Here is a 15513-nt window from a genome sequence, read left to right as displayed (position 1 = left end):
ATACAAGAAATCTTAATTAAAAACCATGTATGTTCATAGTTATCAAATTAATACATTGGGTTTAGGAAGCATTTAAAACCAGAGATATTGCTTTTGTAAAGCCTGGATGTCTCATACCAACTCAACTGCAATCAAAACCTTGAATAATGATTTATATGCAAAAAGCCTCAAAAATTTATTAGGAAAAACTTTAACAGTAATGTTGAAATTCATTTTCTTTCTTTCTTTTTAATTAACCATAAATTGTATTTTAAAAGAGGAAATAGAATTTAAAATGTATTTGAAAAGATACCACCACACAAACCAAAGCAGAAACCCCAGAGGCCCTGGGCCCATAAAAAAACCACTGTGAAAGTCAGCCACTCTCTCAATGTGGAGGAACACTGATGTCCTTTCATGCATCATCTGGTGATCATCTTGACTAGTTCTTTATAGTCTAGAGCCTGAGGTTCTGCTTCAAGCACCCTGAAATAAGCAGGCTCAACAGCACCCCTTGGTCTCTAGTCTATTGCACAAGGGCTGTCTTCTAAGGTGGTTCTACACAGGTGACTACCAAGTCTCCCACTCAAATGTGTTTTGGGCTTTGTTCTAGCCCTTTGTAATCATCTTTTATTCTTTGTTGTTCTTTTTTTTGGCCATATTATTTGTTGATGGTAGAGTTTCTAAAATATGTTAAAGGTTGTCACATATAATAAGGTATTTCCATATTTACTGTTTTCACCATCAAAATCACAGTTTGGTAATCATTGCATATCATCTTATCATAAATGTGATACTCACATCATTTTTTTTTCAGCTGGATATTTCTGACCAGTTATGCAATAATGTACTGCAGTCCTCAGGCCAACTCAGGTCACAATTCATATGTAAAGATGGGTTTCCAGACTAATTATTTGACAGAGGAGCATGACACCTCCACACAAGACTCTTCTCTTTCTCCTGGCACCTCTTGATTCTAAATTGCTGCAGTCTCAGCCATTATTAGCTTTCCCTTTTTATGTTTAAGATACATTTCATCTATTGGAAGGCATCTAGGTTGTGTCCACAGTTTAGCAATTACAAATTGTGCTACTATAAACACTGAAGTGGCTGTGTTACTGTAGTATGCTGTTTTGTTTTTTTTTTTTTTTTTAAGTCTTTAGAGTATAGAGAGAGGAATAGGATAGTTGGGTCAAATGGTGGGTCCATTCCAAGTTTTCTAAGGAATCTCTCCATACTGCTTTCCAGATTGGTGGCACCAGTTTTCAGTCCCACCAGCAATGTAAGAGTGTGCCTTTTCCCCCACATCCTTGCCAACACATGGCATTTGCAGGTAAATGGATGGAGTTGGAGAATATGATGCTAATAAGCCAATCTCAAAACACCAGGGACCGAATGTTTTCTCTGATAAGTGAATGCTAATCCATATTGGTGGGAGTGCATGGGATAAGTGGAAGAACTTTGGATGGGGCCAAGGGGAGAGAGAGGGTGCAAAGGGATAGGAAAGACAGTGGAATGAGATGGACATCATTACCCTAGGTACATGTCTAATTGCACGAATGGTGTGACTCTACTTTGTGCACAACCGAGGAAGTGAAAAATTCTGCTCCATTTGTGTACAATGAATCGAAGAGCTTTCTACTGTCATACATAACTTATTAGAATAAATAAATAAATAAGATAAGATAAATTTTTCCTTTACAGAACTAATGCCTCCTGGCAGCCCTTAACAAAAGATCAGTTACCTGGCCAGCTTAGGTCTCAGCCAAGGTGGCCTCATCATTCCTGACAGTGAACACAGCCCAGCATATCTCAGCAGCTTCATGGGCTGCTTACTGCATGGTCCTGGTACCAAATCTCTATCTTTGGCTCTGATGCTGATCCAAGGAAAAAGAAGTTTTATTGCTTTGCTGGCAAAGGACTCACATTACAGAGACTGTCATTCTAACTGCGGGTAAGAGGGCTTGGGCTGGAGATGTAATTCAGTGGTAGAGTGTCTGCCAAGCATGTGGGAAGCCCTGGGTTCAATCCTCAGCCAAAAATAGAAAGAAAGAGAGAGAGAGAGAAAGAGAGAGAGAGAGAGAGAGAGAGAGAGAGAGAGAGAGAGAGAGAGAAGAGGGGGATACAATGCTGTTTTCCCAGTATCACTATCAGTATATCTAATTAACATTTAACTTAGTCCCTTAAAAGAACTGTTGGTTAAGTTTCCAGGTCTGGAATTTCTTTCTTTCTTTCTTTTCTTTGAGAGAGAGAGAGAGAGAGAGAGAGAGAGAATTTTTAATATTCATTGTTTAGTTTTCAGCAGACACAACATGTTTATTTTATTTGTATGTGGTGCTGAGGATCGAACCCAGTGCCCCATGCATGCCAGGCAAGCACACTACCGCTTGAGCCACATCCCCAGCCCCAGGTCTGGAATTTCTATGTTCTTGAAAACAATGAACAGAAGAGAAAGAAGAATATTAACCTTGTTTCCCTCATGAGAAAAAGAAGTTTTAAAATGTTAGTTTTAAAAAATAAGTTGCCAGTGGTCATGCCCAAGGTTTATATTCAAAGCATGAAGTGGATCCCTGTTACATGAAAGAGAACTTCTGGTACAGATCTAAAGAGAAAATAGGCATGGGGGCAACCAATTACTTCTCCTTCATCTAAAAAAAGTACAGTTTGAATATCACTTACCTAAAGTTTTGGGGACCAGAAGTTTCAGATCTTTAGACTTCCATAGATTTGGGAATTTTTGAAATAAACATAATCATAATGAGAGATCTTAAGGGTGGGACCCAAGTCTAAACACAAAATCCATTAGTTTTATTCACATCATCTATACATATCTAAAGGTAATTTTATGTAATAATTTGTGTGTGTGCATTTCAAGTACAACTTATCCCATGAGATCAGGTATAGAATTTTCCACTGTTGTTATTTATGTTGGTGTTCAAAAACAAATTATATTTCAGAGCATTTCAGATTTCATGTTTTGAATCAGGGATGCTCAACCTACATATTTTCCTTCCTTCCCACTTGATCCATGAGCCTGGTTCTTTAACTGCCTGCATGTATGTGGTACTCTGCAAACCATTGTCTCATGACTTCAGTTTATCTGCAGAGGCAAGATTCTGAGCTTTTTATGCCTGCTGTCCTTATTTAACAGATGCACAGATAAGGAACACAGCATCTCCAAGAGAAGAGAATGCTTCAGTGTGACTCAGCTCAGCAGCAGTAAAGTCAAGACTAGAATCCAGGGCCATGCATGGCATAGCCAAGGTGCCTTGGTCAGAGTTGGCCTCTGCTTATGCACCTCTCGCCCTCTGCTGTTTGACAATAGAAGAACTGCAAAAATAAAAATTTTAAAAAAATGTAAATTATTAAATTAAATAATTAGATAATCTAAATTATCTAGAGTTCACTTTCTTTCTTATCAACTATATGGGAGCTATTGGAGCAGTCACAGACACAGGTCCTGTCATTCTCTGTCTGATGTCAAAATCCTTGAGGTGGGGGGAATGTCTGTCTCTTTTATCATTTTTGAGTCAGTTTTTTAGTAACCATGTTTCAGAGATTTCTTGTGTTATTTATTGTTTGTGGAATATATTGCTTTGTTTTATACTTTTTTGATGCTATTTCCACATTTATTTTCCAAGGTTTTTCTAAGCTATTCCTATAGTTCCATTTGACCTATTTTTCTTCCCTCGTGTGTTAAATCTGCTTTACATGATTTTTCCATTTCTTCCTTTGAATTTCAGTTACTCCCTTTTCTGCTACTTTTAGTTTTCATGTTAATTCAATGGATACACTATTGACAAAATTATTAATACCTGTACTTTTTATATTTTTCATCTACCTTATTTTATAATGCATTATGGCTCCCCACTATGGAATGGATGAGTTTCGTTGCTGCAGGATAAAGATGGGTACCAGTCAAAAAAGTAGTAGCATTGATCAGCTTTGTCTGGGAAATTGCATTTTTTTTGAAGCTTTGAGTCTATTAAGGGTATTGAATTGAAAGTAAAATCTTGCACAGAGAAAAGGGATTTTTAAATCTCAGAAACTCCTCCTTATATATCATGGGCTAGAGTTTAGAAGAGCCATTGGTCAGAAGAAGTTAAAATGTGACATGAGAAGAGTCATAAATAGAGGCAGGCTCCTTCTTAGGATGGAAAACAAAGACTAGCTCACAGGGAGAGGTGGGAGAGAACTGGCAGGGCCCTGAGGTTTCTAGCACACTATCTTTGGGTTGCCCCCAGGAGAAGGAGGCAAAGAGAAACCTAGATAGATGAGGGATTATGACAGAGTCAAGGACATCCATCTGAATGGGGCTTCAGTTTCCTCCCTTTCTGGCCAATATGGTAGCACAGCATCTGGGAGGTCTGAAAATATGTGCAAAGGAAGGCATGTCTGGTCTGAGGATAATGTACCACATAAGTGGTACTGCCTCATCTTTGAATGGGGGCATGTACCCAAAGGATTAGCATAAATAGTTATAAAAAGACAGGAAATGTCCTCAAATGTAACAGGACCCTGTACTTACCTCACCACTTTTTTTCCCTAGTGGTGGTCATCCTTTAAGGACCCCCATCAGGTAACAGGTGCCGTGACAGCAGAAACCAAGATGATGTCTGCCTCATTCAAGGATGGACCTCTAGCACCATCTACCTCCCCCCACAACCCATGTCAGAACCTTGGGGTAGAGAGTTTCTTCTTTTAATGATTGAAGTAGGAACTTCTCCAGGATGCTGGTTGTAGAGATCTCACCTTGAATTGGCATTTTCCTGTCAAACGCTTGCTCATCTGACCTTAAATCTGTTAGAGGCTAATTAATAAATACATTAAAATACAAGTTTGTTAATCAATAGAAATTAGAAGAAATATGTTCAGGTAAGCAGGTCCTTAAAGCTATGCATATTCACATTAATACTATTTGTAACAATAATAATTGTCATTACTTGGTAGGTACTCTCCAGGTCCACACATGGAGGAATTCATGGGCATTAGTACATGTAATCCTCACAATAATCCTGTGAATAAAGTACTTGGAAGCCAATTTCTCCCTGAGGGCACTTTGATGTAAGGGTAAGGGGTGTCTGTACTACTGATCTATATCCCCAGTTCTTTTTATTTTTTTGAGACAAGGTAGCCTTGAACTTGTGATCCTCCTGCCTCAGCCTCCTGAGTCAATGGGATTACAGTCCTGTACCACCGCACTTGGTAAGGGCACTTTGATTTACTCAGTTAAGCAATTGATAAGTTCTTAGTGATGAAATGTAGATATTTCATTGTATGGTCTGCTTCTCATTCCTCCAGATTTCTGAGACAGTATCTTGGTATTCCCATCCAGTATTGACTTTGTTATTCTATTCAGCAGAGGTTCCACATCTTTAAATAGCTTTTCAATTTCATATTTTATTTGGTAGAGCACAAATCTAATCTCCTACCCTCAGTTCACATTCATAATCCTCCATCGTTCAGTCTTGATTTTAAATATCTTGTAAACAGTCAATTGAAGTGTGTGATAGAAAAATGCCTCCTAGCATATGCTTAAATTCCCAGAATAATTCAAATGTGTCCTTTCATTAGGACTCAGTTTCATATTATTTACAGAGTTGAAATAGTGTGCCCCACAGTATGCAGGGAGTACAACATCTCTAGGTAAAAGACATACAGATCAGGGAGGTGAACAGAATTATGGCTTGACATTGCCTTTGGAATGAAACAAACTGTGGTTAGAATCTCAGCTGTATCACTTTTTGCTAGTGACCTTGGGCATTTGTTCCATTCTTGGATCCTCAGTTTCCTCTTCTGTTTAATGTAACAATTGGCATGTGGTAAATAACAAACGATGAACAATAATCGTAGTTGAAATGCACTGCGTATCATTATCTTCACCTACTGCAGAAACATCACAGGTGAAGGAGATGAGCAGGTCTGGCACACAGCAAGCTCAGGAAAGACAGGGAAACAGCACCTAATAGTCCCAGGTCAGCAGCATTTCCATCTCCAAAATCATTGAGGACCCTAAGAGGTTTTGCAAATATTAGTCAACAATTAAAACTAGAAAATGTCTTAAGAGTGTATTAACTCATCTTAACGCAATACACAATAACATAAATGCCATATTTTTATGAACAATAACTATATTGTCCAGAATTTAAAAAGAAAGAAGACTGATATTGTTTTACATTTCGGTAAATCTCTTCTTCTTACACTTACTGTAACAGAAGAGAGTTAGACTCTGCAATTCACTTCTCCCCAAAGTCTGTTGTGATATGTCACTTTGATTAAAATCTGAGCCCAAAGCCAAGCCTCTCACGGGAAAGGGGGTTAGAAAGGGATGGTGTTTGTCTCTGGGTGTGCCATTGATCTACATATCTATTTTGGTGCCAGTACCATGCTGTTTTGTGTTACTATAGCTCTGAAGCATAGTTTAAGGTCTGGTATTGTGCTTCACTCTTCTTGCTAAGGATTGCTTTGGCAATTCAGGATCCCTTATTTTTCCAACTGAATTTCATGATTGCTTTATCTAAATCTATAAAGACTGTCATTGGGATTTTAACAGGAATTGCATTATATCTGTATAACACTTTTGGTAATAAGGCCATTTTGACAATATTAATTCTGCCTATCCAGGAGCATGGGAGATCTTTCCATTTTCTAAGGTCTTCTTTTATATCTTTCTTTAGTGTTCTGTAGTTTTCATTGTAAAGGTCTTTTATCTCTTTTGTTGGATTAATCCCCAATTATCTCATACTAGACAAAGATGCCAAAAGCATTCACTGGAGAAATGACAGCCTATTCAACAAATGATTCTGGTAAAACTGGAAATCCATGTTTAATAAAATGAAATTAAACTTCTATCTCTCACATGCACGAAACTCAACTCAAAGTGGATCAAAGACTTAGGTGCTAGAACAGAGGCCCTGCATCTAATAGATTTAAAAGTAGGCCTAAATCGTCATCATGTCAGCTTAGGATCTGACTTCCTTAACAAGATTCCTAAAGTACAGGAAATAAGATCAAGATGGATTCAAACTAAAAAGCTTCTTCTCGGCAAAGGAAACAATCAATAACATAAAAAGAGAGGCTACAGAATGGGAGAAAACCTTTACCACAAGTACCTCAGATACAGCATTAATCTCCAGCATACATAGAGAACTCAAAAAACTTAACACCAACAAAACAAATAACCCAATCAATACATGTGCTAAGGAACTGAGCAGACACTTCACAGAAAAAGAAATGTAATTGATCAATAAATACATGAAAAAGTGTTCAACATCTCTAGCAATTAGAGAAATGCAAATAAAAATTAAGATTTCATCTCATTTTACTCAGAATGGCAATTTTTAAGAATACAAGCAACAACAAATGTTGGTGAGGATGTGGGGGAAAAGGTTCACTTGTACTTGTTGGTGAAACTGCAAATTGGTGTAACCATTATGGAAAGTGGTATAGAGATTGCTCAGAAAACTTGGAATAGAACCACCATTTGACCCAGCTATCCCACTCCTCAGTTTATACCCAAAGGGCTTAAAATCAGCATACTATAGTGACCAGCCACGTCAATGTTTATAGCAGTTCAACTCACAGTAGCTAAACTATGGAAACCAAGCTAGATGTCCTTCAACAGATGAATGGATGAAGAAAATGTGGTATATATACACAATGGAATATTACTCAGCTTTAAAGAAGAATGAAATGATGGCATTTGCAAGCAAACAGATGGAGGTAGAGACTATCACATCAAGTGAAATAAGCCAATCCCTCCCAAAAAAAAAAGGCCAAATGTTTTCTCTGATACGTAGATGCTAATTCACAATAAGGGGAGGGCTAGGAAAGAATAGAGTTATTTTGGATTAGTCAGAGGGGAGTGAAGGAAGGAGAGGGGTATGCAGGTAGGAAGGATGGCAGAATGAATTGGACTTTATTACTCCATGTACATATATGGCTACATGATTAGTAAAATTTTACATCATGAACAACTAGAAAAATGAGAAGCTATATTCCATTTATGTATGATGTGTCAAAATGCATTCTACTGCCATGTATAAATAATGAGAACAAATAAAAAAAGAAATGGAAGATGCTGTAGAAACCTGAAGGTGTCTCAAGGACACTTCCTCCCCTCAACCAGGGTTCTTGAACCATTTCTAAAACTGCTACAGTAAGGATTTCATTGAGGAAATCACAGCTAATCATTGCAATTACTATTATTTTAAAACAATCCATTCAACCAAATCCCCTGACATGAGATCAGACCCAGGGCACCCCAAACAGAGGATGTTTGTTCTGTCCCATGCCCTCTTTTGGTAACTCAGTTAAGCAATGGTATTCTGCCAATATGAGGGCACAGGTCTGAATTAATCCATAAAGCCAGGTGCTTTCTTCATTGTGATTGGATCAACAGAAGCTAATTCTATACTGACTTTGGGTTGAGATTGTCTCTGAAGTGCAGCCTTGACTGCAAGAGTGCCTCCAATCAGATAACCAATGGACAGGATAAGCCACAGAGCCATACCCCATGCAAAGGCCCCAGGATCATCCCAGCTGATGGGCCAGGCATAGTTCCCAGGACTCATGAGCCTCTGCCTTGTGGTCAGCAATGCCCTGGTGGAGGGAATCAAGTACCCAGTCTTTCAAAGGAAACCCCTGTAAGTAGGATTTCTGTAGGAACCAGAGAGTGCTGACTTATCTTGCACAATTTGTTTTTGGTATTGGAAATTACTGAAAAGTGAGGTATGTAAGGGTGACTACTCATAGCCTTTATTAGGAAGCAGGCCCAAGAGAGTTCTAGCTTCTGATTTTTCTATTGCTCCTAAAACATCCTGTATGAAAAGACTGCCTGAGACAAATACAACAACAAGTGTCTATCGCTATCTTCAGGAGATTGGTTCCAGGATCCATTGAGGATACCAAAATCTGTGGATGCTGATGTCCCTTATATAAAATGGCATAGTATTTCCATGTAACTTATGCACATCTTCCTCTATACTTTAAATCGTCTCTAGATTCCTATAATACCTAACATGATGTAAATACTATCAAATAATTATTATACTACATTGTTTAGGAAATAATAACAAAGAAAATAGACTGTACATGTTCAATGCAGATTTTATTTGTAGAATATCTTCAATCCAAGATTGGTAGGATTCATGGATACAAAACTCACAGACATAGAGGGATGACTGTATATACCAATGGAAGGAGATAGTATATCATCTACAGGAGTCCAGGGACCAAGAATCCCTACAAAGTTGTTGACTAGGGAATATCAGGACCATCTATATAGCCCCAAGACTTTCAGTTTGCAGAACACATTCATGCAGAGGCAGGTGATGGTCTCCACGATACTCTAGACAGTCGGCTATCTGGAAGAACCACCAGGAAGATCTCCTTCCTATTATCTGTTTTTGGCAACAAAGCCTCTGAGAAAAGATGGAGATGGTGATGCAGCCCATCCCAGGATCCTCCTCTGGCAGGTAGATTCTGGTCCAATGCTGGGCTGCTCATAGGGTGTAAGGCCCTGGTCATGACAAGTTACTAAATTCCTTACCCTACAGTAGAAGTAGATACTAGGACTCAAACTCACATAACCTACTGTGTAAATCAAGTGTTTAAGTAACCTTCATATCAGTTCCTGAGTTCCTAAAGGTAGCCTGATGAATTGGGCTGTGTGCTAAGTGTGCTGAATTGGGTTAACAGAAGAGCCCAGTTCTATGCCTTGGGACTCCTGGAGATAATCAGGGACCTTCTTAGATCACAGAAACATGGTACCAGAAGGAAAGAGTTGTTGCCCTGCAAGTTAAATGCACAGATAACCATTGGGGCATCAATAGGACCTCATGCTTCAGTCATCCTAACAGGAAAAGAGGTGAGGACAGCGCTGAGGAAGGGTTGCTGAGACCTAGGCCTCTGGTCCTCTGGTAGGTGCCAGGTCTTCAGCTGGGGGGCATATGAACAGGTCACCTGGGTGATATTCATCCCACGTTCTGCCTCACAGGCAACCCATTCTCGAGAAGGCCTTCACCTAGAGTGTGGAGACGTCATCTCTTTTGTAGGTGCCCCAGAAAAATCAGGGAGAAATAAAGGCAATATACATTTTGTTTCTATGACTTTTAAGTTAAATGGTCCATTTATTCAAGTAACACTTTTTCCTATTTTCATATTAAAATATATATTATTTATGAACTTATATTACAGGTCAGTAGGGGGTTACTTTGGCTGACTTTTCTTTCATTTGTAATGTACAATCATAGATTGAAAACTAGGGCAGAGCCCAAAATGTCAGTAATCTGACATTTCTTCAATCTGTACATCCTCTTTAAGGGAGAGACTATTTAGAATGAAAAAAGAAACCATAACAAATTATACAGGCCAACATATACAATAGACATCAAGAATTTGAGAAAAATACCATAATATTTCTGTTAACTAAAGCTTCCTGATAGCCTTTATAATTACTATCCTTTGATGCCTGATTGGTAGTTCCCTCTCTCTCCTGACGATGATTTTTATCATTTCATTCCTTATGGAAAGAATAGAAAAAGTCTGTTTTCCTGCCATGTTTGCTATAAACTTTCTTTTTAGTTGTCTTCAAACATTTCTTTTAGCCTTACAACTCTTGCCAATCTCATGTACATTTTTCATATTGTTTTTGAGGATTAGAAAATGTCTAACAAATCCTTTACATATAAGCTATATAATTCAGAGTATTTTCATTTCATGTTTATTTTTCTTAGTTAAGGTTCAATTTAATAAAATTTTAATCACACTTATTAACTAGTTTGTCATTGGTAACCTAATTGGTCTGGATTTTTCTTCCACTTTGTTTTCTCTCTAAAAATGGTGTTTCTGAGGAGTTAAAGTCCTAGGTGATTTGGGGTAATTGATGCTCAGGGCTTTGTCTAGAATGTAGAGTCTACCTGAACTTTTCTGTGGCATCTCCAAAGACATACCAGAATTGAGAGCTTTAAGAGGTATTTTTCTCTCTTGTAGACTCAGCGCAATAGAACATCTTGGGCAAAGGCCATCAGAGGGCGTAGAGATCTCTCAGAGTTGATGTATGTCCTTAATTTCACAATAAGACACCAAATGATAAATCCTACCTGGAAGGCAAAACCCAAAACCTGCACCATCATCCTGACAATTAGGACAATAAAAAGGTTTCACACTGGTCCCTAGCAATGTGTTAGTGCTATGGGGAATCTGGATTGCAGTAAATTTCTGTCATCACTTTAAAAGGGCAGCCTGTAGTAACAGGAAAAAAAAACAGTCAAAATATAACTTTAGCGGAAATAATACTGCATTAGAATATTTTCACAGATTTTCCCTGATCATTGAAATTTAAAACACAAGTTACTAGAGACTAGTACATAACAGGCCACAAAAGTTCGTGAGCACATTTCTCAACTTCACTTACACAAAAGAATCCCCTTCAAAGTTTATCATTCTGCCAAGGTGAGAAAGATGATTTTTACATTTCCATAAAACCTGTGTGTGTGTGTGTGTGTGTGTGTGTGTGTGTGTGTGTGAGAGAGAGAGAGAGAGCGAGAGAGAGAGACATGTAGCTGTCCTCTGATCCAGTGGAAATTGTTATCAAACGAGGCCTGCTTTGCTCACCCCACAGTGGGAAAATTGCTGAAATAAGTTTGCAAAAATCCTTACAAGATGGCTGAATATGGAGACGGGAGAAAGATTTCTAAGATAAGGAAATAGGGTAATTTAAGGCTTGGGGAAGGGGACTGGAGGTTAGGTAATCAGTAGTGTACACATAATCAGTCTTTATGCCTTTTCATAGGATCTGGGTTCAGAACATAATGGTGTTAGCATGAACTGAGGGTGGAGTGTGGGCCTCTGACATCAAAAGGTGACCCATTGGGTGCCTGTGCAGTCCCAAGTGAAGAGCCAGTGGTTTCAACAAATGCAGCTCAAGTGTACAAAAAATAACCTAGGCAATCATTATCAGCCTGACCCACACGACAGATGTTATTTACAGCAAAGCTACTGGAAGCAAATAAAATATGGCTCAGCTGTGTGATTGTTAATTTAAACTAAAAGCAATTGAATGCTGGAGGGTTTATTCAGGTTTTCCCTTGGTTTCAAAATCAGAGGAAATGTGCTTCGCACTAGCAGCTGGGAGATCCTGCCAGGAGCCCCTGCTCTCTACAGACCATATTTTTGCTAACAGCTCAGTCCATGACCCACTCCAGCACTGAGCACAGTTAAGACATGTCAGCTGACATGTTAAAATGTTAGCTGTTCTCAGACAAGGAATACCACTCAGTGAAGATCAATCCAAGTTTGCTTTTTGGACTCAATTTTGCAGCCCAGTGCTTTTGGCAGAATGGAGTTTTCTGTCTCTCTGACCCAGGAGAGGAAAGATATAGAGGAAGGAACCAGTATAAACTTCAGTTCTTACCAAGTTTCATCAGACTGCCTTGATTGCATGTTTCTTTACTCACTGGATTCCCTTGCAATTTCCAGAGACTTGAGTCATTGATTGTACATGATTTTACTAGTTATGGTCATTCTATGGGGGAGCCATTCTATAGACATCTCTCTGCTTCCATTCTAGAAGTGACTCTTCTCAGTTGGCTTCCCCACCCCCCCACCTCAAAAAAAAAAAAAATCCTTATGTCCATATATGTGTTTGTGACTTACTCTAAATCACTTCACATTGCATAGTTGTGGAGTATGGATATCATCCTGTGTCACGGTAGCTCATTAATATTGATATTCCAATGTGTGAACACACCTCTCTATTCCAGGTTTTTCCTTATAGTGGTGATGGGGGGGGGGGGGGCTTAGCTAGGTTCTAGGCTTTTGCCAATAGCTTTGTTGTACATGGGCATCCTTATCTCAATCCTGATTGATGTTCAAGTGTATTCTTTTCACATTCCAGCATTTGTGATGATATCATTCCCTGTAATTTTTTTCCCAATAAAGACTTGTTATTAGGTTAAAATTTTACCTTCTATTCCTACTTTAAATGAGTTATTATTGTAAATATGTATTAAGTGTTTTCAATTTTTCTTCATTTATTAAAAGGACCATATTTTTCTTATAATTTTAAGGTACTAAATTACTTTTTATGAGTTTTCTAATATTAGATCTTCCTTTCATACCAGAGATAAACTCTATTTAATTTCTTCTTCATAAACTATTTAACCCAATTTGCTAATACTTTGTTTTGAATTTTTTGCGTATATAGTCATAATAAGGATTGCATCTATACCACAAGGACATGAGAGAATTGAAAGAAAAAAGTGAAATTTTTCTTAGGTAAAGGGTGACCGGTCAAGGTTGCTGACTTTTGTTCAAGTTCTATGTTCTTGCTAACTAGGTTGTCTGCCTGATCTATAATTAATGTAAAGAGATTCATTGGAATCTCACAGGCTACTGGTCACCCTTTAAGTTCTAACAATTTTCTTTTATATATCTTGAGGCTATTTTAGGCACACACATATTGTTTGACAAATTGAATCTTTTGCCGCTGTGTCTTGGTCCTTCCTCTTCCTATTAATACCTTTGCCTTAATTGCATTGAGCCTGGTATTGCAATAGCTACTCCAGGTTTCTTTTGGTTAGTAATTGTTTTGTGTGATTTTTCCACTATCTTGCTTTTGACTCTTTCATGTAATTGTGACTTGGGGGTGCCTCTTGCAAATATTATAGATCTAAATTTTATTTTATTGTCTAATTTGAAAATCTTTACAATCTTAACTGGTGAGTTTGGTGAATTTGTATTTATTGTAATTATTGATTTATTTATCTTTTTCTCCCTTTTTGCAAAGGAAGATTTGACAAAGATAAGTGTAAATCATGGGGGAAGAGGCATTCTTATGATTCTTTAGTTTATCTAGGATCCATGTGAGCATTATGATTATTTTTATTTTTCCAATCAACTTTGTTATAAAAAATCCCAAATTCTTTCAAATATTTATCTCTTTGGTTGGCCAGGCTAGAACTAGGTCCAAGTGAAGGGAAGTTATAGGTTGGGGAAGTCATGGCTCAACAGTTAAGGGAAGTGAGATGCATTCAGACATATTGGGGGGAAAAATCCACGATTTTTAAATATCTGGGATTATATATGTCCCCAGAAACCTGTCAATTTTGAGGACTGAGAAGAGCCGATTCATAATAGACCTTAACAGTTTTCTTCTTCATTGAATTGAATTAGAAAAAAGAAAATGAGATAAATTCAATACTTTCCCACCTGGGTGATTTCTGTTGCTGTGACAAAATACCCAAGAAAGCCAACTTAAAAGAGAAAAGATGTATTTTGGTTCACAATTTCAAAGGTTTCAGTTCATGGTCAGTTGGCTTTATTGCTGTGAGCCTGTAGAAATGAAGAACATCATGGCCATGGGAACATGTGGAAGAAGCAGTTGCTCACCTCATTGCAGCTGCAAAGCAGAAAGAGAGAGAAACTGGAGACCAAATATATTTTTCAAACCCTTCCCCCAGTGACCTACATTCTCCAGAAGGTTCCACAATCTCCTAATAGCACCACAGGTTGGCAACCAAGTCTTTAGCACATGGCCTTTGGGGGCCTTTTCAGACCCAAACCATAATACCATCTAAAGATTTCAGGTAACCTGATACAGAGTCCAGAGATCTCTAAGTTATTTTAATTAGAGATTTTTCTTAAAATAAGCCTATTGTAAGCTAAAAAGATCACAAGTCAGAAATGCATTGAATATACTTGACCCACAGAACAGCCCAACTTAACAGCACAGCACACCGAGGAGTATTGGTGTGTTTTCTTCCTAATCATTAGGCTAATGGGGGACTGTGGCTCCTGTCTCTGGCCAACATAATGACACAATATTGTATGGCAATTTTCAAGCCTGGAAAAAGAGCAAAATTCAAAATTCAGTTTCTACTGAATGCATATCACTTTTACACTCTCATAATTCAAAGATATCATCCATCCTAGGTTGAGCCATCACAGGTCAGAGTCTCCTCTGTAAGTGATGCATTTACCATCAAATTCTGTAAAGACTAACCAAGTTGCCTGGTTCTTTTGCTTTTATGCTAGAATATATCAAATGCAGACTTGTAGTAATGGTTACATCATTTTGATAACAAACTGGTAATATGGATGTCATGTTTTTAAAACCAACCTGTAAAATCAATTTGAATACAAATGAACAAAAATGTGATGTGATAGCATTTCACAGGAAAAAATCTAGAACACACATCCTAACCAAGTAATCAAGTTAACATGAAACATTAATTCAGTTGTTGATATAGCTATATCCATCCAGATATGAACTGGGACCATTACAATATTTTTATGGTGTTCATAGCAAAAATACAGAACCTAATTAGTTGATTTGTATCAAAATAAATTCATCAACTCTCCTATTTTAAAGTAAGCTTTGTATCAAAATGTATGTTAGTTTTCCATTACTATAACAAATATCTGAGATTATCAACTTATGAAAATAAAGGTTTATTTTGGCTTACACTTTTGGAGGTTCCAGTCCATAGTCAGCTGGCCCTATTGCTTTTGCACCTGTGATTGGACCATACA

At 37.8% G+C, this 15513-nt stretch overlaps 1 long non-coding RNA gene across 1 annotated transcript; it reads right to left on the bottom strand.

Annotated features, from left to right (window-relative positions):
- Positions 1-5359: 5359 nt before the first annotated feature.
- Positions 5360-14379, bottom strand: LOC139704575 (uncharacterized). The gene is made up of 2 exons (XR_011706449.1): positions 14191-14379; positions 5360-5991 (listed from the first exon to the last, which is right to left on the bottom strand). It is a non-coding gene; the product is annotated as an uncharacterized lncRNA (long non-coding RNA).
- Positions 14380-15513: the final 1134 nt, after the last annotated feature.

This window comes from Marmota flaviventris, chromosome 2 (assembly GCF_047511675.1).
Source record: "Marmota flaviventris isolate mMarFla1 chromosome 2, mMarFla1.hap1, whole genome shotgun sequence".
Taxonomy (NCBI): domain Eukaryota; kingdom Metazoa; phylum Chordata; class Mammalia; order Rodentia; family Sciuridae; genus Marmota; species Marmota flaviventris.
The sequence above is the reverse complement of the archived record's forward strand: the minus strand, read 5'-3'. Positions and strand labels throughout refer to the sequence as shown.